The sequence below is a fragment of the Harpia harpyja genome, chromosome 2, assembly GCF_026419915.1.
Source record: "Harpia harpyja isolate bHarHar1 chromosome 2, bHarHar1 primary haplotype, whole genome shotgun sequence".
NCBI lineage: Eukaryota > Metazoa > Chordata > Aves > Accipitriformes > Accipitridae > Harpia > Harpia harpyja.
The window spans coordinates 43,378,811-43,406,422 of record NC_068941.1 but is presented as its reverse complement, the minus strand read 5'-3'; the positions used below and the strand labels follow the sequence as shown (position 1 = coordinate 43,406,422).

Here is a 27,612-nt window from a genome sequence, read left to right as displayed (position 1 = left end):
ATTCAGAAGATCAGCATTTGCTAGCAAGCATGCACAGACATGCATCGCCAATCGAATCATAGAATCATTTCGGTTGGAAAAGACCTTCAAGATCATCAAGTCCAACCATTAACCATGCCCCCTAAACCATCCCCTGGAGTACCCTGTCCACTCGCTTTTTGAATACCTCCAGGGATGGTGAATCAACCACTTCCCTGGGCAGCCCATTCCAATGTTTGACAACCCTCTCAGTAAAAACATTTTTCCTAATATCTAACCTAAATCTCCCTTGCCTCAACTTGAGGCCATTTCCTCTTGTCCTATCTCCAGACACCTGACAGAAGAGACCAACACCCACCTCACTACAACCCCCTTTCAGGTAGTTGTAGAGAACGATAAGGTCTCCCCTCAGCCTCCTCTTTTCTAGACTGAACAACCCCAGATCCTTCAGCCGCTCCTCATAAGACTTGTGCTCAAGGCTCCTCACCAACTTTGTTGCCCTTCTCTGGACACGCTCAAGCAGCTCAATGTCTTTCCTGTAGTGAGGGGCCCAAAACTGAACACAGTACTCGAGGTGCGGCCTCACCAGTGCCGAGTACAGGGGAACAACCACCTCCCTGTTCCTGCTGGCCACACTGTTCCTGATACAGGCTAGGATGCGATTGGCCTTCTTGGCCACCTGGGCACACTGCTGGCTCATACTCAGCCGGCTGTCAACCAGCACCCCCAGGTCTTTCTCTGCCGGGCAGCTGTCCAGCCACTCTTCCCCAAGCCTGTAGCGCTGCATGGGGTTGCCGTGTCCGAAGTGCAGGACCCGGCACTTGGCTTTGTTAAACTTCATACAATTGGCCTCAGCCCATCGATCCAGCCTGTCCAGATCCCTCTGTAGAGCCTTCCTACCCTCAAGCAGATCGACCCTGCCTCCCAACTTGGTGTCGTCTGCAAACTTGCTGAGGGTGCACTCAATCCCCTCATCCAAATCATCAATAAAGATATTAAACAGAACAGGGCACAACACCGAGCCCTGGGGAACACCACTCGTGACCTGCCGCCAGCTGGATTTCACCCCATTCACCACTACCCTCTGGGCTCGGCCATCCAGCCAGTTTTTCACCCAGTGAATAGTGCACTTATCCAGGCCACGAGACGCCAGCTTCTCAAGGAGTATGCCATGAGAGACAGTGTCAAAGGCCTTGCTGAAGTCTAGGAAAATAACATCGACAGCCTTTCCCTCATCCACTAGGCGGGTCACCTGGTCATAGAAGGAGATCAGGTTGGTCAAGCAGGACCTGCCTTTCGTAAACCCATGCTGACTGGGCCTGATCCCCCTCTTATCCTGGACTTGCCATGTGAGTGCTTTCAAAACAAACCATTCCATAATCTTTCCCGGTACCGAGGTCAGGCTGACAGGCCTGTAGTTCCCCGGATCCTCCCTCTGACCCTTCTTATAAATGGGAGTCACATTGACAAGCCTCCAGTCCTCTGGGACCTCCCCTGTTGACCAGGAACGCTGATAGATGATAGAGAGTGGCTTGGCAAGGACCTCTGCCAGTTCCCTCAGTACTCTTGGATGGATCCCATCAGGTCCCATAGATTTGTGAGTGTCCAGATGGCGTAGCAGGTCCCTAACTAATTCCTCCTGGATTAAGGGGGGTATGTTATGCTCTCCATCCTTACCTTCCAGCTCATGAGGTGGAGTACCCTGAGGATGACTGGACTCACTATTAAAGACTGAGGCAAAGGCGGCATTAAGTACCTCGGCCTTTTCCTCATCACGGGTTGCTACGTTCCCTTCTGTATCCATTAAAGGATAGATATTCTCCTTGGGATTCTTTTTACTGTTAACATATTTGTAAAAACATTTTTTGTTGTCCCTTACGATAGTGGCCAGATTTAGTTCTAGCTGAGCTTTCGCCTTTCTAATTTTCTCTCTGTATGATCTAACAAGATCCCTGTACTCCTCCCAAGTTGCCCGCCCTTTCCTCCAGAGATGATAAACTCTCCTTTTTTTCTTAAGTCCTAGCAAAAGCTCCCCATTCAGCCAGGCCGGTCGTTTTCCTCGGCGGTTCGACTTGCGGCACATGGGAATAGCCTGGTCCTGAGCCATTAACACTTCCTTCTTGAAGAATGTCCATCCCTCCTGGACCCCTTTGCCGTTCAGGACCGTCTCCCAAGGGACTCTCTCAACCAGTGCCTTGAAGAGGCCAAAGTTAGCCCTCTGGAAGTCCATAGTGGTGGTTTTGCTGACCACCTTCTTTGCCTCACCAAGAATTGAAAATTCTACCATTTCATGGTCACTAAGCCCAAGACGGCCTCCAACCATCACACCTCCCACCAGTCCTTCCCTGTTCGTAAACAACAGGTCTAGCAAGGCTCCTCCCCTGGTTGGCTCACCCACCAGCTGTGTCAAGAAGTTATCTTTTACACACTCCAGGAACCTCCTAGATTGTTTACTCACTGCTGTGTTGTATTTCCAGCAGATGTCTGGAAAGTTAAAGTCCCCCACAAGGACAAGGGCACACGATTCTGAGACTACTGCCAGCCGCTTGTAGAACGATTCATCCGTCTCTTCAACCTGGTCAGGCAGTCTATAACAGACTCCCAGCACAATATCTGTCTTATTGGCTTTCCCTCTCATCCTCACCCATAAGCACTCCACCTTGTCATCAGAATCGTGTAGCTCTGAACAGTCAAAACATTCCCTAACATAGAGAGCCACCCCACCACCTCTTCTACCTTGCCCGTCCCTTCTGAAGAGCTTGTAGCCATCCATTGCAGCGCTCCGGTCACGGGAGTCATCCCACCATGTTTCCGTGATGGCGACTAAGTCATATCTATCCTGCTGCACAATGGCTTCCAGCTCCTCCTGTTTATTGCCCATGCTGTGTACGTTGGTATAGATGCATTTGAGCTGGGTCATTGAATCCACCCCTAACATCGGCACGCTGCCCCCAGGCTCATCTCTGGTGCACCTAGTTTTATCCCTCGCCCCCTTCGAACCTAGTTTAAAGCCCTCTCTATGAGCCCTGCCATCTCATGAGCAAGGATTCTCTTACCCTTTTGAGACAGCTGGACACCATCTGCTGCTAGCAAGCCCGGTGCTGTGTAAGTCTCCCCATGATCAAAAAACCCAAAATTCCACCTATGGCACCAGCCTCTGAGCCACGTATTGACCAGGTGTGTTTTCCTGTTCCTTTCAGTGTATTTCCCTGCCACTGAAGGGATTGAGGAAAACACTACCTGTGCTCCCGATCTTTCTACTAATCATCCCAGTGCCCTGAAATCCCTTTTGATTGCCTTTGGATTCCTCTCTGCAATCTCATCACTGCCAACCTGCACAATCAGCAATGGGTAATAATCAGAGGTCCGAACCAGACCAGGGAGTTTCCTGGTAATGTCTTTTACCCGGGCCCCAGGGAGGCAGCAGACTTCCCGGTGGGATGGGTCAGGTCTGCATATCGGGCCCTCTGTCCCCCTTAAGAGGGAGTTGCCTACAAAAATTACCCTCCTTTTTCTTTTTTCAGAGGATGTGAGAATGCGTGGGGATGCCCGACTGGGCTTAGGCACCTCCCTAGATAGGGCTTCATCTACACCCTGATCTTCACTGGCCTGGTCCTCAAGTTCCAGAGCCCCATACCTGTTGAGTAGGGGCAACTGGGAAGGTGAGGGAGACCGGGAGCGGATTCGCCTGCCTCCCCGAGCAGGGACCTGTATCCATTCCCCTCCATCTCTTAGGTCCCCTCCTGCCTGGTGGCAGGAGGGTAGGGGAACCTCCGCTTCTTGCGGAGCCTCCATCTGCTGCCCCTGCCTCAGGGATGGTAGGGTGTGGGCCCACCAATCTATCTCCCTCTCACACTCCCTGATACTCCTCAACCTTTCCACTGCCTCCTTCAGCTCTACCACCAGGCTGAGCAGATCATTCACCTGGTCACACCTCACACTCATGCTCAGATACTGCCCTTTAGGGATGGTTGGGAAAAAGAAAACTATTAAAGCAACAATAAAAAGGCCTCAGTACACAGATCAGAGCTGCCATGTATGCTTAACTAGAGTGTTAACGAACACTGCGCTATCCTTGATTATTCGTTAATTAGAAGTTTATTTCAGATGTGGTTGGAAATACACTGGAAACCTCTTGCTAAGCATTTTTAATATTGTATGTATTGCTGAAGCACTGAGGATTTGTATTGCACCATACCGGTCCCTTTGGAGTCGCACATGTAGAAATGGCTCGTGCCCTAAGGTGTTTACAAGTGAAAGAAAAAGCAGGAGACAACAGATGGAACCAGCAGCTGGAGGATTGGCAGAAATCAAGACAGCTCCGACAGGCACGCCAGCCAGACTTTTTTGTCTGGGGCTCTCTTATTCCATATATTTTGCCAGCACCAAAACAAAAATTCTTAACAAAATTACTGGGCGAACCAGAGAAAAAGTAACTCTAGAAAAAGACCTGCATGTCCTCACTTAGATCACTTTCACGGAGCGGAGGACCCTGAAGGGCCACAAGTGCTGCCCAGGAGCCACCTTTTTGGATAAAGACCCCCCCAAAGCAGCAAACAGGAGCTGAAACCCCAAAAGTCAGAGTCTCTGCAACTCTGGTTTCCTAAAGACAAGTCATTTTGCTCGTCAATGGGCAGTCTCCAGCATACTTATTGCACCCATGGAAATGGATGTGGCCCTCACTTGGAGCCAGCTCTCCAAGGACACCTGCAGGAGCTGCCCCCCCCAGGGCTGCCACCCTGCCGGTGGCGAGGATCGGGCCCGGCCAGCACCAGGGACGCTTGCAGAGCCGAGGGGACGATGTGTCACGAAGCATCAGTCCTCAGCGCCTGCGTGGGGGGAAGAGCCTGCAGCCACCGCAGCAGTGGGCACAGGAGCAGCAGGGCCTAGACCCTTCCCAGGCAAGTAGAGCCCACGCCATGCCCTCCTCCTCCCACCACAGAGCCTCGGCGGGGGGAAGCCCGTGTGGGGGCAAGGGTGATATTCTCGGGTGGGTGATGGCGCTGGGGTCTGGGAGCCCCTCGCACAGCAGGGATGCTGCCTCAACTTGGGGCAGGACTGCAGGTCCCGCAGGGACAGGGAAAGGGCAGTGTTACTGCGCACCTGCGTGGCTGGAGTTTGTCCGGTGAACCCTTGTTTAACATGATAGATTGGTGGCTAAAGTACAAACAGCACGGATAAGGCAAGATTAAGTAGCGGGAAAAAATGTATGTTACATGGCACAATAGTTTTTGTTTCATTGGACAGTTCAATGCCTAAATAGAAAAAAACCCCGACTTTCATTGTTTACATTTTTCATACCAAGTAAGTATCTGGGTATTTTTCAACCACAAGAGATTATTTATTGTGTGCCAGGCGCACACATGCATGCACACCCAGAGATAGTAACATGAACTGGATACTTTTTCAATTTGGAAGCTTTTGTGCCCTGCTCAGCAGCTCTCATTCATTACTTAAAAAGTGCGCCCCGCACCCACATACTGAAGAAAAAGTATCTGAGGAGAGAATGAGGTTCTGGTCCAGGGGCTGAATGAAAACCTCCTGCTGAGCACCAGCAAGGATTTCTTGGTGTTTCTAGTTAATAGCAATTACAGAGATGTCACCCTACTACAGCTCCATTTGAATTTCAAATGCACCCGTATAAAAGAGCAGACTCAAGAATAAAACTGATGGACTAAAAAAATATGTACCTTTATTAAATGAAACTGAATTTGTCTTGGAGCCTGCTTTTAAATTATAGTGATGGTCTATATATAGATTCACACTAATAATGATTTTTTTAATAGTACAGATTTAGAGACTGATACATTTCGGTGCACTTGTATCTTGTAATAATTAAACAAGAATTGTACAAATTGTACTTCGACATTCTATTTCTTCCTTAACTGCCAAGATACTAGAAACAATATCTGGATGATATAAGTTGTGTTACAATACAGTATATGTATTCCAGTAGCCCTGAATAATGAGTATGTGCTTTTCAAGCTATCCACAGCAGTAGTTTCTGCTGTTGGGGTACAAGTCACAGGAACATAAAACCTGCAGTCTGGGGTCAGGTTAAGAATTCGTATCATCTAATATCCTTGCCAGAATTGCTCTTAAATCTCATTCACAGTTTTTGCCGTGCAACTTTTTTGTGGCAAAAGGTGATTCAATTTAGCTATGAACTGCATGAAAAAGAATTTCCTTTGATGTCTTAAATCTATTTCTAGCAATTTAATTCTAGGTTTTGGCTTATGAAATGTTGCAACGGCTCCGTATTCATCTTCTTCAGAAAGGTCATTATTTAACAGCGCTCTACTACAGCCTCTTGAGTCATTTCTGAGAGAGAGAGAAAAAAAAATTATTTAGACTTCCTGAAAAAAATGAAGTCAAATACATTGTCTTTGATTCCAGATTACTGCTAGTTTTCAGCTCTTGAGAATAACAGAATGGCACAGGTAGGTAAGTACATCCACATCAACCACTTTCAGTACCATTTCTCATTTTAACAGATCATTTCATGAGATTGGTAAGAATGGGGAACCAGAACAGCACACAATATTCAAGATATAGGTGCAGCACCAACATATTCAGTGGCATAATACCTGGAGGTCATGTTGAGTTGCCTGTTTGCTATGAGCTAACACGATACCATCCCCACTCCTTGTCAGAAGGGGCACACAGTGGTAGAATTGCATGGTGTAAGTTGTGTAAATAACACCCAGTGACACAACCAGCCTGTCAGTTTACCTACTCAACTCTTCTGCAGCATTGTTAATACCATTAAAAAATAGAGCAAGTTTCAGAAAAATGTCAAGTTGGATAAACCTATTTCGATCCAACCACTGTGCTACATGCTGTCCTAAGAGGTTTTTCTACCAAAGAGCTTTTCTCCCCTGCTTTTTATCTAATATCACGGTAAGATTGCTATTACTCTCAGTAGATGGTGGATTGCACTCTCTTAGGAGCATAGGTTTTCTGGGGAAAGCACTTTTCCTGAGAAACTAATCTTGGAAAGTGCTTTGGACTCTTCTTGCTGACTGTCCTTAATCCAATAACGTTGCAATGGTATTGTGTGACACAGGCATTGCTCCTGTGAATGATTTCTGCCAGGCAATTCTGAGACAAGAGGAGTAGGCAAGGTTATTTTTAAAGCACTAGAAGTAACTTAATCACAGCAACATAATCGCTAATCGAGAATGCACAGCTTGCTATTAGTGACACTGATATCTTGTAAAGGGAAAAGTAAATTTCACCTGATTATTTATAGAGTTCTGTTGCATGTAATGGAGCAAGTGTGTTATTGCAGATTTACAAGTTAGCAGATTGGTTCACAATTAGCATATTATTCATACGCGTTCTAGGACTCTTAAGATAAAGAGCCAAGCATCTATGTTTCAGGTTCCTAATATTCCAGATAGGCCTATGATTACTGTTCCATTTCCAGTGCTTTAAAGATCAGAAGATTAATTTTTTTAAAAGTCCCTTAAATAATTCCTTAAAAATAAAATAGGATTGATTTATATAATAGTATCTGTAAGCTTCTTGGTTCTGATTTCAAGAAAATATACGACTCTTTTCATGATCCAATTTTTTAAAAAATAGTGCACTCGCATACCTCCACAGCTGTGTCCTAGAATTTCTACTGATCTCCTGATCCAGCTGGCAACCCTAAGGTCAAAAGGGGTCTGACCTTCTCATATAGCCTCAGAAACCATCTTCTCAAGGAAGCAAAGATGATAAACTGAATGATAAACCTGACCAAGCAGGACTTCTTCACTCTATCATTTCAGTCATTCTCACAGAGGATCCTGATTAACTGCCTGAATGACTGTCAGCAGGTGACAGGAGGGTAGAGCTTGCTTTTATGTCTTCTGCTTTCTTCCAGCCTCAGGCTCTTAATCAAATTTAGGAGAAAAATCTAAGCAAATAAAAGCAGAGTTAAATACTACTGAAAGTGTGGGGCAGGTGATACATTTTACCTTTTGAAGATATCTAACTGGGGTATTGAAACGACACTTCTTGTGTGAAGGGCCCCATTATCTCTGTCTTTATAACATATATGTAAAGAAGGCAAGTGCTAAAGAAGAACCATGACTATACAAAAGTCTGAACTTCCATGCTCTATGCAAGTGCCGCTACTGATGGGCTATTTGTGATTTCAGAGCCTCCAGGAGGGTTAGATTGAAAGACTTCGACCATCCTTCTGCACCAGCCTTCATCTGCTGAGTGCTGTAGCCCCTGGTTTGCACGCAGTCCCCCTAGGGACCCAAAGGCATTTACATCTGTGTGCATGCTGAGGTGGGAGCACCGCTCCGGGTGCAGTCCTCCTCCTCCTTGGGACGATGGTGGCTCAGCAGTTCTGACCTTCAGCCACTTGTTCCTATCTTGCACTGTTTTGGCACAACTGTTTCTCCCCAAGCCCCCCCCCCCCAGGGCCATGTGGAAAATGAGATCAGTGAACTAATCTGTGTTAAAAATAAACAGGAAAAAAACGCAAACATTTTACCATGTAGTTGAGAAGCAGTTGTTCTGGTGCCATGGGCAGCGCCAGGTAGGCAGGCAGAGGGGCTGAAGCTGGTGGTGCTGCAAAGAAATGGCACGTGGCATCCCACCCAGCGCTGGTGGCTCATATTAGATGGTGATCTCAAGGTAGTTCTCAGGGTGGATTCCTACACCAAGGAGGTGAATGTGGTGATTGCTGTTTGCATGGGTATATCCAGGAGATATCTGAGAAATCTTTTTCTCTAAAGACAGGCAGAAAAAAAGGCAAAAAACCAGCAGTGAGATGCAGGAACTGTTGATACCTATGCTGTCCCTGACGAGTGGTTACCTCTGTTTACTGACTGCCATGTGGTGCTATTCAAGAGGAGATATATTTAATGGATGACAGATGGAACGCAGTTCATGATGCTGAAACTCTGCCTCCATCTTTTGAAGAAAATAATGGAAGTAAAATAAGCCAGAGAGACATATTTGCATTTGGAGTAATGTTTGAAATTACAGTCTGTAAGAGCTTAAGCTTTTCGTTATTTCTCCATTTCTCGTTCACAAATTAATATTTAGCACTCGGTCTGGCTTGACTTATCAGTTTTAAAACAGAAAAGAAAGCCCTCTTATCACTGATTTAGAATCACTGGCCCTGGGGCTCTGTTTTCTGAGCGGCTGACTCCTCCTGAAAATCACAGAGTACCTTCAGCTGATGTGGAAATTAATAGGTTCTATTGTAAACACACGTCTCGGGCCTGCTTATGCTTTTCATTAAGCCATCATGAATTAGCTATTCCTAGATAACGCCAGCTGTGGCCATTTTATACTGGAAAGCAATTGGGATGTTCTAGTTAAACTGGAACCAGGAACTCCAGAAAAAGAAAGTCCACACATGGAATTAATTTGGAAAGAGTTAATCAGAGCAATACCAGCCACAACTCCTGCTATTTGCTATATGTTTATATGGTTTAAGTCAGGTTAAAGATGTTCATCACAGGGTCACAAGGCCAATTTTGGCCTTGATTCTCTGAAACCTTACACAAAATACGCTTAACCATATCCACCACGAGTAGGAATCCTAACCACCAGCTTCAGTTGGTCAAATTATTGTCATCTGGAAGTTACTGTTTGGCCAGTAGGATGAACTATTTCTGTTGTTGTTGAGGGAGTGGGAGGACACTAATTCCCTAAAGAGTGTTGTAAATTCAAGCAATGGATCTGTATTTAGCAATGATTTGGTTCTGTGCTTTTAAGTACACCCTACCAGCGTATGTGCTTGCTGGGGAATAAGACTGCTAGGATTCATATGATTGTTTATTTACATTAGTATAAATAAAATTTAAAGCCCTAGCTTATAATTAATATTTCAGCAGTAACAGTGAAACAAAAGGAAAACCAGTCTCAGTGTTATTTAAATAATTGTCATTCTTACCATCATCTCTTCCCCCTTTCATCATTCTGGGAATATACCCACAGCTTTCTCCGAAACCTTGATCAAATAAATATGTCTTTCACTGTGCCTAGAGAATCGGTGCATCTGGACCAAGCTAGGGAGCATACTGCAGAGATTTCAAGTCTCCACAGAGTGTGTGCTGCCAGCAGCGCCTCTCTTTATCTGACCAAGAATAGCCTGCTCAAACGCCTCTGCTAAGCCAAAACTGTTGAGAGGCAGTCCCTTGGGAATCAAGCCAGGGTTTTTCCCAGTGACAGATATATTCCATCTTCATCATTATTAATAGAACATTTATAATTGATTTTCTTTGTTTACCCTTTCCCTTATTCTACAAGGGAGAACAAAAGTCTAAACTTTGCTTTCTGTATGACCAATGTGAAGGCATTCCTTACTCACACAGTAGGAAGCATTGAGAGACCACCTGACTTTCTTTTAAATTACAATTCAATTTCTACCAATTATTCAAATACATTGTTTCTTCTGAAGCCCAGACAGAACAATAACACACACAACTAGTGAAGATTCTTCTCTGGAAAGGGGAATGTACAGTTACATGAGAGTCCAAACTATGGAGTTGAAAAATAATAAACCCGATGGAAAATTCAGGACATAGTTTCAAGCTGTGTTTTCTCTGGCAGCGAAGTTGATTTAAGAGGTTCCTGCTTTTTATTTTTGCACCTATGGCACAGTCCACTGCCTCTGCACTTGTGCTGATGCGACTGTTTTGGGGCTGTGCTGTAAACTGGATTAGTGAAACAATCTTGGGAAAATTTCCCCATCACCTTTAATTAACAGTGAAAAATGTTATAAATTAGCAGGACCCTGTCATGCAGAGGCCTTGGAACAACACTGTGCATCAGCTATTAACTCAGAGAAGTGGGGTCAGTTAGTACGTACTCCTCCGAGCTCAGCTGCTGATTACAGGATGCTGGAAATATGGATACGGTGTTCAAGGAAGCATTGCATGGACTACCCACACTTAAAATTTAGCCCCATGCTGAATAGGACTGAATCTGGTTTTAAAAGGTGCCCTTCCCTGTTAATGCAATACAGTCAAAACAAAACCATCAGCCTTTACGGAGAGGCTAACCTGACTTTGAACTGGAGTGATCTTTGTTTCAATTGTCTCTGCACATAGTGATCTATTTTCAGTTAATATGGATCCTGAGAAGACATATGGTTTGGAAATGAATCCCTTGCCTAGGAGTAGGAGTCAAGTATTATCTACATTGAAAGTTCAGTTGGATTAACATTTAATTATAGAAACTATTCTGGAATAACTCCCCAAGTGTTTCACAAAAAGAGTTCCTTTCTGTTCCTGTTTTGCTTCACCCATTTTCAAGATCTGCTCCATGTGAAAACACCCTCCTGGTTTTGTTTTTATTTTCTGTAACTATGATAGTTTGGAGGATGATTTTTCTTTTCATCCTCAGCCTGGATCAATACAGCTCTATTAGCTAAAGCAATAGCATAAATATCAGTAGACCAGCAGGAAATTGGTTTAAATCTATACCAGCAATGAAGTCGTCTGGCATCATCAGCTGCTGCTCCAGTAGGAGACTTTGTCAGCACGCTTCTAATGGTTTCTCCTTTTAACTAAAAACATGGCTTGTGGCTTTTCCAGAGGCCTGAACCCACACTACGCTTTATAATCTCTCTGTGTGACAAAGCTTTAGGGCTGAGCCTGGTGCAGAAGGAACTCTGGCTGATGCCCAAAGAAAGACCTGTCTTCCACTATAATGATGAAATATTTCTAGAGCTTTACATTTTTTCGCAAACATGGATGATAGATATACCCTCCTCAGCTGGACACCTGTGTGGGGTTTGTCTAGCTAAATGATATTCGATGGCTGAATCGTTATAAAGTCCCTGTTATAGAGGTGACAATGGAAATGGTAACAAGACTGTCCCTCTCAGGCAATAGTGATCTTAGAAACTCAGTCATACTAAATTTGGGGTATCTTTTTTGAAGCTATTATCCAAGTGCTTTGTAATAACCATTAAGGCAGAGTCTGCCTTCATATGCTGTCAAGCTCTAACAACCCTCACATTTGGCAGTAAAAATATCAATACTAATCTCAGACTGTAAATTGACGCTACAGAGACTTTGGTGATTTATGAGTTCCCATAACACTCTTGCCCTGTCTGCACGGGTGAGAGACACAGCTTGCAATCACAAGCCCTCAGGTTAAATTTCTAGCTATATCTGTGTTGCTAAAGCAGTTTTCTAAAGACTTGATATACTTGTTTATATTTATAGTCCATACAGACCATAACAGCACAGGGCTCCTTGCAGAGAGCACCATTGCCTGTGTTTTACTGGCTGTGAAACAGTGGTGCGGAGGCTACTGGTGAGCCTCAGCGTAAGTGAAATGCTGAGGTTAGCTCTCTGCCTTAGTCTCCACCCTCCAGCACCTTGCATTGCAACCAAAGAAAACTCAGGTACTCTGGCTGGGTGGGGCCTGTAAGGCTTTCCAGCCAGACGTCCCACCTGAAGGCTCAGTGGACCAGCAACGGGGAGTATGGCTTCGCTTCGCTCTTCTTGTACTGTGCCTTCTAGATGTGCACTTGATCAGCTGGAACAGCATCTCATTCCATAAATTCAGACCCTTTCATAATTCTGCACTAAAATTCTGGTAGACACATCCTGAGTGACCTGAAAAGTCTCTGAAAATCACTGGGCTTTGTTACTTAAAGGGACTTGGCATTACATGATATTTCAGCTTGACATTGAAATAAATTAAAATGAATTAAAGCCACTTTAATTCTGGATTAGAATACCTATATTGACTTAATTTAGTAAACCAAAGCCACTCTAAGTTCATATCTGTGGCTAATACATATTCATTTCCTGAACGTGTTTATATAAATAAAAATGAAAGCACCATTTTAACAGGTAGGCACCCAATCAAAAATAACAAAAAGTTGCTTTTTACCAGAAGAAGGAGGCTAATTTTGTTTCATGTCATGCTGCTTTTTCAATAGCCAGATTTTCAGAGCAGAAAAAAGGAATGTTTCTGTAAAAAAAGCCATACGTGACCCCCACTCCAGGAGACACTCTCTAACAAAAGGTATAACAAGTACAATGTTCTTGCAAAGTGGAACAGCTATATAAAATTGTTGCATTATAAGTAAGATAAAAGGAAATAAAGTGTACTGAAATAGGTTAGTAGCAAAAATAATTTAAATAATGAGTTTCTCTGCCTTTTCTGTCTATAAGGCCCAGATGCTATACGTGATCACAGAACAAGGAAGCCTGAACATACTCCCTACACAGGAGAGACATCTCCAGCAATAAAGGGTACCAGCAATGCTAACTACTTGTGGTGCCAGCCCCCCCCATCCTTCACACATATCACCTCACAGACCTCACTACCCCAGCGAAATTGCGTGGGGTGTGAGGGAGCTCAGGCATTTCACCGGGAAACATCTCCAGAGTGGGAGTGGAGCACAGATTCAGATGAGGAAGACTTCGTATATGAAATTATCTGAGTTGCAGAAGGCGGAAGAAAGTTGTGCTCTGCTTTGCAGTTTCATTCTGAATTATCATTAGGGCCGAGATTAATCATGGAGTAAGGAAGGAACAAGAGAGAATACAGCTAATAGATAAAAACTGTGCTGAGCAAAAAACATCAGCCCAGGCTTACAGAAGCTTGAAGAAATATTTTTGTAAAAGTTTGCCCAAAGTCAGGCTCCCAGGTGGATGAAGCTGCCTGAAAAATAACCTGACTAAAAGATCCTACTTAACATAATACAACAGCTGCTTTTAAGGGCTGAGTGGCTGTGGGCTGGATTTTCCTACATGACTAGAGTAGACAGAGATGTGGGAGGAGCTGTTTGAGGGAGCAAGGTCTAATGCAACATGAGCCACCAAGTCATCCCACCCGGCCAATTCCCAAATGCTGCGGAGACCCAAAGCATCAAGTTTGCAACCTCTGTATGACCAGAATCCCACTGGGTTTGTGTGCTCGCAGATGCTTATCCCCAATAACGGTGCAAACCTGCATGTTACTCAGTCTCATGCAGGGCATGGGGTACAGAAGTAGATAACAAGCTTCAGACACCTGAATTTGTTCCTCTTTCTACTTGTTCTAGGTCCTCATTTTGAACCTCTTACACATCTAGTTGCAGCTGAATTCGTATTTGCATTAAGTTATAATAAAAACTCCTACAGCTTGGTTCCTGAAACAATTTATATTTATATATGTAGAAATGATATACATCACTTTTTTCTTACATATACACATGCAAATTCACACATAATGATATGGGTATATTTAACATTGCTATGTTTATTGCGTAGTAGTTTTAGAAGCCCAAAATAGGCTAGGGTTTGATTTTTTAGGGCTGTATGAAAAAATACTACAATATTTCTTTCCTAAAACAAGCTTTTTCGGTAGTTAAGGTGCTCTTACAATGTGCTGCAGTGTGTCTACATTGGACGCTGTGTATTCCTCCAAGTATACCCTTCTTAAAACACCAAAAATAGAGAAAGTATGTAAGTTATTCATGGGTTTTGTCTGTTATACACCATGTTGAAAATAGACATAACTCATTAAGTGGACAAAGTGAGGGGAAGGGAAATTGGTCCCTCCTGGGAGCAAACAAGCCTGCTTGGCAGGGAGGAAGCTTCCCAAGGACAGAGCAAGACAGCTAGAAAAAGCAAGTAGAAATGTGAAATCTTGGGAACTGGAAAGCTGTGGTATCATTGGGATTAGAAAACTGCTGGGAATAGCAGATGCACAGGCTCCCGAAGTGAAGGAAAGAAAAATAATTTTGGGGAGCCAAAGGACAGAGTGTAGCATTTGCTGTAACCCAGGAAGCCGGTGAAAGGTTATTAGAGCAGGAGTGAACTTGGAAGAGAGGACCCATGCCCCACGGACAGAGTGAGCAGGGTTAGGTGTGTGTACAGACCTTTCAGAGTCTGGTTATCGGTCTGAATTTTCTGCAGTTATAATATTTGCCTTGACTTAATATCTGCTCATATGAAACCAGCTTCTGAGCTTAAGGTGTCTTTTGTGCTTCTTGAGGACCTCTGAAGAAAAGTTGTAGGGCTACCTTGAATCTGTAGCTGACTAGGAGTCTCCTCAAGTAGAAGAGACCAGCCGTGGGGTTATCAGCTCTGAATAGCTGCCCTTTTTGGTCCTCATGGGGATCTGGTGTTCTCTTCCCAAACACACAACAGACTATCCTCCCCCTCCCCAGCGGGGGAGAAAAGCAAGACAGAGGAATAGATTTTCCTATTTGATCCACCCACCTGGATGCAGAGAAGAGGAAGAGAAGGAACTCTCCCAGTTTGTTTTCCCCTACTCACAGTTATTCACAAGCAAAAGAATATATTCAGTAGCACAGTATGAAAATAGCTGCAGGGGGAAGTGTAGTAAGTGGATGGAGCTACTTGTCTGAGTTAACCAGCCGTTGAAAATAAGAAGCCTGAGTGTATCAGATCTATCTGAAAGGAACTGATATCTGGTACAAAACTGATACATCTTTAGTTTCTGGGGGCTGATCCTTTGTGACTTAACGTGATGCAGGGAGATAAAAGTCAGCAGCATTCAGACTCTCTGCAAGCCTCATCTGATCCCTGAGGACACCCTTTTTGCATTTCTGCTGGACACCACCTTTCGAGGTCAAACTCTGAACCTTCATTGATCATTTGTCTGCAAAGTATGAATAGACCTATGGTCCTGGAAAGAACTGTTGTACTGACTAACATCTCCTGCCGTTACTCAAAAAACATTTCCTGCTGAAACAAATCTGGTGTGAGTCCGAACTTGTGGAAACACAAATAAGGGTGTGCATATATATTACACATATGCATAACCTCCATGTATGGGGGGGGGTGTGTTATACCTACACATTAGGTTTGTGATATTGCTTTTCTGAATTTAACAACGTGCACCAGAATTCTCTTCCTTCTTAACAAAGAAGCACCAATGCGCAGTACTAAGCGGGGCTTTGGTACGGTTGCGCAGAGCTGTGTGTTCTTAGGAAGCAGTAGTCATTTAGGAAAGGCTTGTCCGATGTGAGTACGTACATCCCAGGGGCACTGCCGTGTGCCAACACACAGTCCGGATATTAGTAGTAGAGAAAGGGGATGTTGGGTCTCTCTCAATTACAGAAGAAGCTGCTGCATGAAATGTGCTATCACAGCCTGACACATTCTGCAGCTCCACCATGAGAAAGGCCAGCAAAAGCTGAGCTCTGCATAGGTGACCAGAGGTCCTCCTGCCTTGCCCCCTGGTCCCCTGTGTAGCAAAAGGCTGTTAAATTTAGCATAATACAACAGGGTTTTTTTCCATTATTGGCTATCTATTCATAAATGAACTCTCCAATATAGAATGAACTCTCAGTATTCAATAGGGTTTCTTTTTTATGGTCTATAGATTTTATGGTCTGCTTTGTATTTCTAAGTGGGCTTTTTCTAGTACTAAAATGGATCTGAACCACTTTCTTCATGTAAAATCAATAGTAGACATGGTATCTCTCTTAAGTATCTAAGCATCAACAAATAATTTCACTACTCTCATTTCTGATCTGCAGATATTGCTCTCAACACAGATTAAAATAAAAACAATTTAAGCAGCTTAGTGAAGTTAAAATAAATAGCTTTTAGAACAATTTATTAGAAAAATAAAGCTTTTCGCTCATTATTTATCATATGATCTTTACAAATTTTAAGCTAAAATACAGTGCTTATATTTACTCTCCTTTACACCATAGACTCACTGTTGAGATATTCTAACCGAGCATAAGACGCCCAGACTTATTAGAATAATGCTTTCAAACATATTGTATGAAGTGGTAATTCTTAACTCTCGGTGCTTCTGCCAGTGTTAAAACCCCCAAATTTCTGAAAGTGAAAGCACACTGCATGCTGAACAAGGGCCTTAATGCTGTCACCATAGAGATGACACTTCACAACCCTTATTTATGTCTCCTTGATTGCACCAAACGAACGCTCTCTCTTTACAGACAAAAGCTTTTGGTTTCTTGAGAATTATTTCTCTAGATGATGTTTTACATAATGTATTTGTAGAGACATAAATATTATTCTGTAGTACAGTGAATTTTTCATGATAAAGAATACAGTAACCCTTCAGACAGAAGAAAGACAACAATCAGCTTGAATAAATGCAAAGGAAATTCCTTAGTTAAAATGACAGACAGACAGAACAGACACTCTCTTTGTTTCCACGGAAAAGGATGAAAGAACCTGTTACTTGTATTTGGCCAATGAACTTGAAAACACAGGAGAGAAAATATTTTGAGTAAACCAAACCAGAAATATTTGTCTAGGACTGGAAAACCAAACCCACTTATTTTTCCTTCAAAATAGAAAAAAAAATAAAAGACATTTCAAAACTGTTTTTACAACATTTTTTTTCCCAGTAGATAGTTTTGCAAAAATGAGCTCAAATTCATAAATATCATTAGCTGCTTTCCAGTAAATAAAATAATTACAAAAATAACCACCCAACCCTATTTCGTAATAGCTAGAGAGTGAAAATCAACACAGTGCAGAAGGGCTATGCACTTCCACCGCTGAAGGTAGCTGCCTTTCGTGCTATGCAATCTTACCACAAGAAGTCCTTGCCCTCACCCCCCATTGAGCAATTGCTGCAGGGAAGCAATTTCTCTGATCGGTGAAGTGCCATGCACATTCATAGGTCTGCATAAGCGCTTACTAAGAGCAAGGAAAATTATATATGATAGCAAAAGTCATACTTCATTTTAACACGAGAAGGGACTTCAACACAAAGTTCGTACCTCTGGACTGAGCATATTTAAGCCTGACCAGGCCGCTCAGCGTGGGACACTTTTGCTGGTCAGCAATGTGTGTGGAGTTTGGTTTGCTGTGTTAATTGCAGTTGACTTCCCCAGCCTTACTCCTGACGAACCCCACGCTAGACCCAAGGAGCAACATCCCCCAAGTTACTCATCAAAACGGTACTTTTGCCTCTCTTTTCTGACTTTTACTCTGGTTTATTCTTTCTTAATTGTGCTTGTTTCCATGACAGCTGGGGCCATAAAAACAAAACTCCTTAAAATACCAATTTGATTAAGCTTTTATCAAATGATGACAATCTAAATGCTTCTGTGGTGATAAGCCCTCTTCTATCACAGAAAGCTTTGCACTGTGACCCATGGGCCAAATCCAACCCAGAGGACAACTCCACCTGCCCTGCCACCCCTAATGGCCATGGCAGGGGGAGAGGGACTGAAGGCAGATCATCAGCTCTCCCCAGATACCGTCTGTATTTGGAGCAAGGAGCTGCTGGTTCAGCTAATAGATCCTCAGCATCAACGCTGCTACGTGCCAATCACCATGATGTCTGGGCTGCCTATGCTTAATAGCCACTGATTTCAGAAGCTGATTATCTAATTGCTCTGTCGTGTCGGCTTTGACCTCATGCTTGGCCCAAATCCCCCAGTCCTTGACGTTGCTTGCACATTCTAGAAATAGCCAGGCTGCCTGTCCAGACAAGGAAAAGCAAGTGCGGGGTAGGTGGTGTCAGGGACTTGTGCTTTTGACCCTGAAGGCAATATGGATTCAACTGATTTGAGGCACTTGACTCTGTGAACTTGAGCCTGAACACACACAGCTGGTACAGAGGGGATAGATACGCTCAGTGGAGCTCTCTTTCTCAAGCTGTAGTAGGCAAAAGCAACCTGGGAGCTTAAACCTCCCCAAAGCAGGAATCCCCTCCTTTTTGTGCAAATGGTACAGTGGAGTCAAACCCAATTCAAGTTTTTAAGAATAATTTGCTGCCGCTCCTTTTACTAGAGTTTGCACACTGAATTGCTCACGTCTGCCAGAGAAAACCACAGAAAAACTACAGTTTATCTCCTCTGACATCTCTGAGAAACAGAGCTGCTCTATGCTCACCTTATCTTTCAACATGCCTTATCAGGGAAAAAAAAAAACAACCCCCAAAAAATGTAACTCCTAGTGACTGCTGTGATGGATGTCCCCACGCAGGCTGCCTTGCTGTCCCCAGGGATGTCAGCCGAGACGGCTCGGGGGGCTGCTGTGGGGGGAGATCCCTGGCCCAGCCTGCAGCACCAGGGGCAGGAAGGAGGGTCCGTGTCCCCTTCTGTGCTGTGGGTTGCTGTGACAGCCACAAGAGTGCTGGCAAGTCCCTCTCCATCTAAGCAAAGGGGATAAGTCTGTGTGCCCGAATCCATGCACCAGTGCCTACCCAGCTGCCTCCTCGTAATGTCTCTAACTGGGCTATGACACCCGCACGAGGGAGATCCAGTTTTCCCTTGGAGCAGTTGCTCCGCAATGCTCAGACTCGCTAGTACTACAACTGCGGCGCTGGTTCACATGGAAAATGGGATTTTTTTTCAGCATTTGGTTTGGAACGGGGATTTTTATTTTTTCAAGTGCATGTGTAAATTTTTCAGCAGTTGAAGGATGCCACCAGACAGACACAATTGTTTCAGTACAGTCCTAAGAGAAACAAAGAGAAAGAGGAGAACAGGATAGCAAGGATGAGGGGAAGGACAGCTGTGAGTAGGGAGATAAACTGGAGGACATGGGCCAGTTCGAAGCCTTGTCTGGCTACTGGTCTAAGAACAGCTTGGGCAAATCATGAACTACAACACTACTTGAATTCTGCGGGCTAAGGAAAAAGAAATTGCCTAAGCAATTGTCACCGCTTAATCTACATCTGACACTTTTGCTGTTCGATTGCACAGGACCTGAACAGTTACTCCAAGCAAATAAGATGAAGAAGCGGAGAAGTCAGGAGGGACAATTAAGCCACCCTGTTTTGTTGAGCTTCAGAGGAGCTCTGATTCAGCTATTTGTACCAATTCTTTTCCCAACATATGGTCTAAGTCCTGCCTGCAGATAACCATGACAGGAATTCAGATAAAGACTACTCGGGGTGTAGGTGTTGCTGACAAACACATACGCTGTACTGTTGCTTCTCTCCCCAAGACAAATGTAATACATGTGGTTATCTCACTCAAGCAAGTTAAGTTTAAAAAAGAGCTTATTACTGAGGATTGAACCTTGACTTATAGCAATATTTGCTATCCTGGCTGCATTTGTGTCCCGTGATCTCAGAGGTACAATCTGTCATGGACTCTTCTCTTTTCCATTTGTGACCTTTGGATACTTTTTAGATAATCCCCTACCTTTCCAACAACTCTTCCTCTGCTTAAAAAAATCTGCAGGAAGGCATTTCTCTGTGTGATGCTTTATTACCTATTTAGATAATTCTTTTCAAAATTTTAAAGGAGTCAAACTGCTGCCAAGCCCACTGTCTCTGCAACCCTTGCACAGTGTGGAAGCAAGCAGCAATTGTTATTTTTCACATTCTCTAGTTTCATTGCCATGTCTCCACCTAAATCTTCCAGGTGGAAACAGACCTAGTCTTCCTTCCCAGTACTATTTGAGAGTGGCATGTATGCCTTAAGGTTAACATTGTACCATGTTTTGTTTCTGTTTCTCTTTGACAGAGAGGACCGATTCGACAGGCTGCTGAAGATAAAGCAACACATAGGTACCAAAGTCCATCGTAACCACTTACTAATTTTTTTAAAATTTGCTCTAATCAGTGCCCTATGAGGATGTTCCCTGAGAACTCCTGGAATAGGCAAATTATTGGCTTGCTTGACTTTGAAGCTCAACAGATCTAACGAAAGCCTACCGCTGGCACCCACTGCTGCAGAAAACCATTGAGAATAGAGTATTTAGCTGATATTTTGTCATAAATCAATAGAAGTATGCCAGAGCTAAACTACAATACATTTCAAGCAGCTGGAAGAGCTCTCTAGGGAATATCTAATCCCCTTTGAAGAGAGCGCCCTGTTTCACAGAACCCCATTTAGTTTTTAGTGAGAATTAATTTTTCCAGTTACTTTGATTAATTCATCTTGAAAGAAATCTCAGGTTTGTAAAGCAATAATTAGCAATAATCATCTTCAGCTAGGAATGTGTTACAGAAATGAGAGTGACAATAGAAAAAGCCCTTATGAGACTGGCAGAGCTCTTCCAGCAAAACCATGCATGTGAAAAGAACTTACACCATGCCAGCAATATATAAGGCTTTAAGAAGTTCACTATGACCAGGAGCTTTGACTGCTGAGGCATGCATAACGGAGACCTAGGTAAAACACCGAGCAGTGAAAAGGACTAAGAGCATTTACAGAAAAGGACCGCCCAAGGAGTTTTATTGTACCTCCTCTCCTTCCCTCAAGAATAGCCACTGGGAAATACAGTATGTTAATGACAGCAAGGCAATGACCTCCACTGGAAAATGGGAAATGCCTAAATTCCCTAGAAGTCACCTGGGAAGCAGCAGGTGATGACTGAAGTGCATTCACAGTCACAGCGGGTCTCCAAACATGCCCACCTGCTCCCAGGACTGTGGAAACATGTCCTGCCCTTGCTCAGCAGACGTAACCGCATCTCTGCATTGCCTCAGATGTGCTGCAGGAGAGCAAGGCCGTGCAGACAGACACACAGACACAGGTCTGCTCAGCCTCTTCCTCCCTCCCCTTTGCTCTCACCTCCGTACGCTGCAAACGGGAGCTGCTGCCCTCAGGACACTGCTTCCCTGCGCAGTGCCCCGTAGCACAAGGAGCTCCCAAAGCATATGAAGCGGTTTCTTTTTTTCCCCTCGCCTGCTTGTGCAACCGGGAGCAGCAGCAGTGCTGCCACAGCTGCCGGGGGCTCAACTGGGTGCGACAGATAGACCCATGAAAAACCTGAGCACCTCCTCCAAGCTCAACTCCACATTGCTGGTAGTAGCAGCAGTACCAGGAACAGATGGGCCAGCTGGTCTTCAAGAGCTATAATCGCTCTCTAAACTACGGCATGGGTATGCTTCCCAGTGTGCCGGGAGTAGGAAGTCATTATCAACTTACTGCTTATTTTGGTTATTACAGTACTGTGTTGTTGAGACTCTTGTAGCCTGGTGACAAGCTACAATATAAAAATCACTTCCACAAAATCTGTGATCCCATGGCGTCTTCAGTCCATCGCTGGAAGGCAGCCAGCACCGCCAGGCAGCGTTGCAGCTTTGTCATTTTTGTAAAGCATTCATAAAACATGCACCTTATTAAGCGCTTGGAAAGTAATCCTAGTTTAAATTGACTGGTGAACAAAGCAGCAGCAATCTGCTGTTGGGGAATGTTTTATTTGCTTTTCACCATAGGAAGGTGGAGAGGAAAACAAAGTCACACAAGTTGGAACCAAATAAATTAAATGCATTCAATTAGCTAATGGATCGTCTCACAAAAGGTTGCACTATTAGAAAATTAAATTAGTTCTTCCTAATATGCTAAGATTCTTTAAGTCATTAATACCTTTTTTCTTTTCTTTAGAAACTGTCTGAAATACCCAGGGGATTGTTTTTCACCATATGCTTTTTGCTTTCCCTGCCATATCTTTCAGTCCTGATTCTCTTCAGTCTTATAATCAGTGCTAATTTGTGCAAAGCATTTCTAAGCTAAATAACTTTGGTGTAATTCATGAGTACAAGGAACATATTTCAGATTTTTCTAATGGAACACAGTGTTCTCAGAGATCAGTTTCACGAGCTATTTTATGATTTAGTACCACTGGTTACAAAAAGACTCGACTCAAGCACGTTCACTGGTGGTTTCTTACGCCTTTTTACAGCAAAACAACTGAAAATGGAAGTATTTTGAATTTGCGGCCCTGCCCTTGCAATATGATTCTGGATGAGCTCCATCCAACTTACATTAGGTTAATTAACAGCAACATGGTGTTTGCTGCGGACAGAGTGGCCAGACGTACCTCCTTGGTGCACTATCACAGTGGTGTGCCCTGCGCGGTGTGGTGGCGGAGACTTCCCATTCCCTTCACGCCGTCCTGGTTGGGAAGCTGCAGGCTCTGTGGTTAGGAAATGCAATGCATGATCAGTCACGTCTTTATAACTCCACCTAGACCTTGCTGAAGAAACAGTGAGAGAAGGGATGAGATTTCCTGCGAGTACATACCTATTCAGTACACACATTTTCGGAGCGCAGTCCTTCCTATTTGCAAGTGTATCTGTTCTCACCCGAATCATGAGGTGGAGGGTCCAAGGTGCCCCCCAGCCAAGCTAGAGATGAGGCTGGAGGAAGGAGCAGTGCTCTGCTCAGCGCTGCCTCTCATTCTCGGTGGAGAGGAAACAATCTGTCCCATGGAAAAACCCAAAGTTTGCATTAAAGATAGCTTGACAGCAGGAAGCACAGGCAAAAGTCCTGGGCAGGGGGGTCAGGGTTGAAAAAAAGCCAGCTAGGGACATAAAGGCACTTTTCACCAAGAATATTTCTTTCCCAGGCAAGCAAAAGAGTCAGGCACATATGGAGACCCATTGTCTTGATACTTATGCGCTTAAAATGGAGCACTTTGCTGGGTGAGATCTGGCATGCCCTTATGTAAGCAAATTATTTTTATCTGCTTCTAGCCTAATAGAGACTTTAATATTTTGAGAACTCATAGGTCTCATTGCTATGGAAACTAACTCAGTATCTTTAGGTCAGTCTTGCTATCTCTGATTTGCAGAGTCCACATCTAATCTTTAAAAAAGAAGAAAGACAGAACGAAAAAAAAAAGCCTAGCTTTATTTGCTGTTTCAGTCCCACTCCCCACTACCCTTTGTCTCACTTCTGTAGCCAAAAGCAGAGTCCAACAGCCTTTACAGGGAAGAGAGATTGAGATATCAGCATTCCAATGCCAGGTTACTGGTTTCAATGCCAACAAGAAGTGAGGGGAGTTACGCTGATAGTACGGACAATCAACATAGGAGCATCAGCAGGCAAGCCAACCTCATCCGGGGTAGACGTCCCCGTAGGGAAACCTGTCCTCTCCTTGTTTCTCTCTTGCTTGGGTGAGCGAGCCAAAACTCTCAGCGATGCTCTGAAATGCTGAACAAGTCTTTTCCAATCCATAGATTGATAGTGGGAGGATTTACCACTGCGTGGACAAAGAGAACTGCTGCCACAGGGGTGATTGAGCTGGTACCATCTCAGTAAAAGAGATTGGCCCTATCTTATGTTGGGACATCTGCCTTATTGTGAAATTTGGGGTTTTTCTTCTCCCTCCCAACCTTTCTCCTTCTGTACAACTTCAGCTACCCTCATCTTACAGTTTATCCAAACTTGGACCAGCGACATTCCTGGGATGATACAAGAGAGGTAAACATCCCTATAGGAAGACTGGTACTTGACACACCTCCATTTCTTTATAGCACTGATGGAGCTATAAGGTGCTTGCATTTCTTTGGTTTGCTTTTTCTCAGTCACTTTGTATATTGGGAGAGAAAAATTTGACTTTTTCAGAGGTGGTTCAAGGACCAATATACATCTGTATTTCATGGCCTCCGAAGACTTTTCTGCACAATTCAAAGTCACTGAGAACTCACATCCAGAACTTTAAAAAGTTTCTGGAATTTTACTGCCCTAGTCACAGAAGAGGCTGTTCTTTGTTTTTCTTATTCTAACAAAAAGTTCTCTTTTCACTGATAGAAGTTTTTTTCCCCCAAAAAAGAATTATTTCAGTTGTGATATATACCCACACTTTTGCTCAGAAGTGGGATGTATTGTAAATTCTGCTGTAAAAAAAATTACTTTATTGGCAAAAATGGTAAATCTACCAAGGCGGCAGTGCCCATCAGTAAAAATGAAATATTTTCCTCTAAAATGCTAACATATATACCTGCTTAATACATTACTTGCTATTTTAGCACGTATGCTTGATATGCACCTTAGTACAGGACAAATGTGGTGGCCTCAATATCCGTGGCTATAGGGGGAGTTCTGTCCACATTCTTCTTTGCTATTGTTTGCTATTTTCAGTTCTAAGTCATTTACTGATTTTTTTTCCCCTTTTGGAGAATGAGGCTAATCTCTTCTATTGGCTCAAAGATGGTTTGGGTTTTTTGGTTTTTTTCCCCAGAAAATTAAGTTTGTATTCCTATTAAACTGGTGCAGTTCCTTTTTCTGGATTTTTCCCCCAGTATGAGTGAATCACTATCTCACTGTGCTCCCTTTTTATCCAACCCAAATATTAAATATATAAGATCATAGGCAAGCACTTGAACTTTTGGAGAATCAGGATTATGCAATGGTGGAAAATGAGAAGAAAGTGTTTTTTAAAGGTTGAAGAGAATTCAGCTTCAATAGACAGGGAAAATCCCACAGATTTAATTCTTGTAATGGATGGCAGTTACACACGCTCTGCTTTCTGGGATGAGTATTATTCCATAAAGGAATGCAACATGAACCAGTAGTTAAACTAGGACAGATGTTGCTGGAAATATTTAAAAGATGTTTACTTTATATTATTAGTGATCAAATATGCAATGTTCTTGGGTATGTCATCCTCATGACTTCCCACAAGACATAATATTTTCCTTGTTGGAAAAAGCAAATAACTAAGTTGTAGGCAGCTTTTAGTAACTGAGATGTTTTGGACTGGTGATGTAGCTGCTTAAGTATCCACCAACGCCACCATCCCCCAGCCCAACCCCTTCCCCAGGCTTGCTCCCCTTATTCCCTCCATACCTTAAAAATGCTTCCCCCATCTCCCAGTCACCCTCTCCCAGCCCAGCACTGGTACTTTCCCTGGTAACTTTCCAATGAGGAACTTCCACCCTGAACTTCCTGGAGCAATCTGTTCCTTCCTCCCGTGGCCACCACTCAGAATAACCTGTTTCTTACTGTCATTTGCTGGGTGAATCTCTCCGGGATTGACTTACGAGGTGAAAAGGGATTTTTCTGACTGGGGTGTGAAACCAGCAAATGCAGAGTTTTCCTTCACAAATCTCTCAAAGGTTTCACCTATAGCAGTAAAACTGCTGCAGCCTTCTCTGAGGACATGGTTGTAGTGATTTAAAAAAAAAAAAAATTAAAAAATCACTGCAGTTAATATGCTCCTGTAAAGTTAAAGCTGATTTAAGACTGCCTACACTCAAAGTTGCAGCAATATAATCCCCTTTAACTAATCAGGTGTGAGTTGTGTGTAGAATGTACCCAAATCCTCTATTATAGATGAAAAAAGACTGAGCAGCTGCAAAGAAAAAAAGGGAGGTGTGAACTCTGCCTTCTTTTTTTCTCTCTCTCGAGCCTCCCACCCCTTCAGAACCAAAGCAACCCTGTTGCACTAAAGCAGGGACAGCACAGAAGAGAAAACACTTCTTCGTGATCTCCTTACTGCTTCTCCCCACCACCCACCCTGCCCTTCATCACCTGCCTGACACAGGCATCACCCTCGTGGCCCCCAGCCCTCCCAACCCGGTTCTCCTGAATAACTGCAGCCACGTCACCCCAGGGAGGTCAGATCAAATGCCTTTTTTCTTTTTTAAGGACTAATGACCCATACCACGTTTTCAAAGCCAAAAAAGCAACGCTGTTCTCTTCCCCGTTCATCCTCACTATGTACCCCCATGTTGTCAAACTCCTTTTTGGTTTCTTAGCTCCCACCTACCTTGCTTTTTCAGTTCCCTACCTGTTGCTCAATCCCCTCCAGCGTCGCGGAGCAGAGGGGCTGTGCGGCGGGAGGGGAGGGGAAGGTCACAGGCCGTGGCTGGGCCTCGTGCTCCGAGACGGTCGTAGGAGGAGGTTGCCCTCTGCTACAGCACAGGCTTTGTCCCCTTGGTTCCTCAGCCTCCTTCCTCTTTTTCCTCCTGCTTTTGGTCTGCCTTCCCACAGTAAGCGTGAAACTGGAGTAGCCGGAAAGATGGCTGCTGCCATTTTCCAGCTACCCCTCCTACACATCTATCTTTGATGGGGATCGAATATTTTTGCCTTATTGTGAACTCTTTTTTGGCCTGTCGGCAATGGCCAGTGAAGGAGGCTTGCTTCTAGAAGAGCTGAAGCTCTGTGCTGAGGTGGAAAGGCAAAATACTGGAGAGAACTCTGTATGCTGGCCAAACAGCAAGCCTTCTGCAGGCTCCTACTTTTTAAATGCTCATCTGCTAAATATGTTGCTTTTATATCATTTACAGAATGTTTCCCTGCCCTGAGGCCTTTTCTATATATGTTTGCTACAGTATGGTCATAAATTATTTTTCTCATCAGCCTGAGGGCACAAAAATTGATACGGCTCTTACACCACTGCAATCCCATTGACTTCAGGGGAATTACTTGCCATTACAGCAAGTGAAATCAGGATGAATAAATACGCCGTTTCTCTGCTATTCACCGTTAATGCTGTAAAGCCCACTGGAGTAGGCAGAGAAAGCCAGAGATTGACTCTTGCTTTACTCTTGTTCAGTGCTGCTGCTGAGTGCATGACAGGATAAACTACTTGTTCACATACACCTGCAGAGCGAGGTAAGAAGATAAACTCTTACACGTATACCACTTTCTGTCTCAGATCTCACTGGCACATAAATCAGCACCTGCCTCTCTCACCATGCAGTAGACCAGCTGTGGCAAACAGGCTGCAGGACGGGTAGCGCAGGGCATCCTCTTTCTCACTGAGAACCAGAACTGCTCTGACTAAGCATAGAAGAGCCAGTGACAGAATAATGATCTGCTATCTATTTTTACTATCAATTTGGAAATCCTTTTTTTATTTTCTCTAGCTCGCTCTGTTGGGAATCAAGGCACTCAAGCCATTCAGTCACACACAGAGGGCTTTCATCCTCATCTTATAAATGGGAAAACCCTGAGACCCAGAGATCTTAAATCATTTGTCCTTAGCCATAAATGTGGTGGAGGCAGAAAGAGTTTCCAGT

The 27,612-nt window shown here is 43.9% G+C and overlaps 1 long non-coding RNA gene across 1 annotated transcript in view; it reads right to left on the bottom strand.

Annotated features, from left to right (window-relative positions):
- LOC128137403 (uncharacterized) overlaps nt 1-23,052 on the bottom strand; it is a 33,773-nt gene extending 10,721 nt beyond the window's left edge. The window contains exons 1-2 of the long non-coding RNA XR_008233687.1: nt 22,948-23,052; nt 22,683-22,838 (exon numbers count right to left, since the gene is read on the bottom strand). This is a non-coding gene — a long non-coding RNA (uncharacterized LOC128137403). The remainder of the gene's footprint in view (nt 1-22,682; nt 22,839-22,947) is intronic.
- Between the last annotated feature and the right edge of the window lie 4,560 nt (nt 23,053-27,612).